Genomic DNA, 1,932 nt, shown 5'->3' on the forward strand with positions numbered 1-1,932 from the left:
CTCCTACTACAACAATTTGTTTACAGAAAGGCTAATACTTTTTTTGCAAAAAAAAAAAATGTATTCTTCCTCTTCATTAAATAGCTAACGTGAACAAAACTCAAGAATATCTAACTAAAAACGAAAGAATGAAAGAATTAGCTTGCAAATGTTTTGTCTGTTTTTTTTTTCTTTTTGATAACTTGCACAAACATATGTGAAAAGATCAGATCTTTTTTTTTTTTTTTTTGAGTCTATATAACGGCTTGTCTCATGGTGAAGAGAACACCGGAATAGGTTAGACTATTTTGCTATAGCAAGCTCAAATTAAAAGATCAGATCTTAACTGAGAAAAGAACTTCATAAGATTTTCTATAGGAAAGTCTGTAGGATATTGTCTTAATTAATGATGGATATGGATGGGCCCAGTTTCAGGGTGCTTAATGCTAGGACCATGTGAGTTGTATAAAAAAGCAGGATGAGAGCAAGTCAGTATGCAGAGTTCCTCTCTGGCTGTTGCTTTCTTTCCTGCCTCCATATTCCTATCTTGAGTTCCTGTGCTAACTTCCCTCAGCAATTGAGTGTGATCTTGGAGTAGTAAGATGAAATAAACCATTTTGTCCCCAAGTTGCTTTTCATCATGGTACTTTATAGTCTCAATAAAAATAGTAACAAAATTATAAAGCTTTCAAATCTTATTGCAAAAGTATCTTTCAATTCTTTGAGGTGATTAAGTGATTTTTCTATGTGCATATGTTATCATTTGAGGTCATTTACTTTGTTTCACTTATCTAGGAACGATAATGCATTGGCTTTCTTTTATGTGACTATCTTTCTGCAGTATGATTTATCCTCTTTATAGAATCTTCTATAGCTTCACTCTTGGTTGGATATTGACACTTGGATATACCCGGGATTTAATAAAACATATGAGAGCATTTCTTCATTTTAGCATCATTTGCCAACTAGATGAAGAAAACTGTTTTTCCAAACTAGTAAATCCTTTCTTGAAAATATCATTCCATATTCTTGCTAATATACATACATACACGTACGTGCACATGCACACACATACATAAAATTTGTTCACCATTCTGTTCCCTTACTTTAACATAACAATAATGACTTCATAAAACTGAATTGACTAACTTCTTAAAAGTTTGATCCCAGGAAGCAGAAAGGTCCAATGAAAGCACAAGGGAAGAGGTGTTACGTGGAAAAGTGATAGCATGGTTTATACGACACGAAGTTATTGGGGAAGGCAAAACTGGGGTTGAGTGGCTTAATAGCATTCATGGTATGGTATAAATAGGATAGGAAGGGCAAAGAGAGTGGGTGAACCCAAACTAAGCAAGTATGAAAAACCGTTATGAAAATCCATAACTTTTTAAACTAATTACAAACTATATTTTTTTAAAAAGAAGGGTTTTAGCATAGATATCCTGCATGGGTAGACAACTTTTCTTCTATATGACCAAGATTATTAAAATAAAATATTAGTGTTAGGTATTTGATATCTTCCTGAGTAACTGGTTAAGAAGGCTACGGAGACCACTCAGACAACACCACTATTGATATTGCTCCTACTTGTTCTCCAGAAGTAGATGGTATGATTCTATTGCTGAACACAGAACACATTTTGGTTTGTGGATATAGTGAAATCAAGCTGAAATTTACCTGTAAAGTTTCTTCCTGCTGACTAGCTTTCATAGTGGCACAAAGTGCTATTCAGGCAGATTAGAAATAAAAGACGTCAGTTTGTACCACTGCCTTCTGCAATGCTGACCTGTCAATTATGAGGTGCCCAGTAGCGCGGCAATGTGACAAAAAAGATACAGATTTGGGTTTGATTTGAAACCTGCTCCACAGAAAGAACTTCATAGCTGGCATTGTAAATCTAACCAAAAACCCGTGAACTGGAAGGCCATAGGTCCTAGGTGGAAACTTTCTACT

General features: G+C 34.8%; 1 non-coding gene across 1 annotated transcript; it reads right to left on the reverse strand.

Annotated features, from left to right (window-relative positions):
- Positions 1-222: 222 nt before the first annotated feature.
- LOC113457482 lies at positions 223-340 on the reverse strand. Its single transcript, XR_003378040.1, has one exon. It is a non-coding gene; the product is annotated as a small nucleolar RNA SNORA28 (small nucleolar RNA).
- Between the last annotated feature and the right edge of the window lie 1,592 nt (positions 341-1,932).

Source organism: Microtus ochrogaster, chromosome X (assembly GCF_000317375.1).
Source record: "Microtus ochrogaster isolate Prairie Vole_2 chromosome X, MicOch1.0, whole genome shotgun sequence".
NCBI classification, from domain to species: Eukaryota; Metazoa; Chordata; class Mammalia; order Rodentia; family Cricetidae; genus Microtus; species Microtus ochrogaster.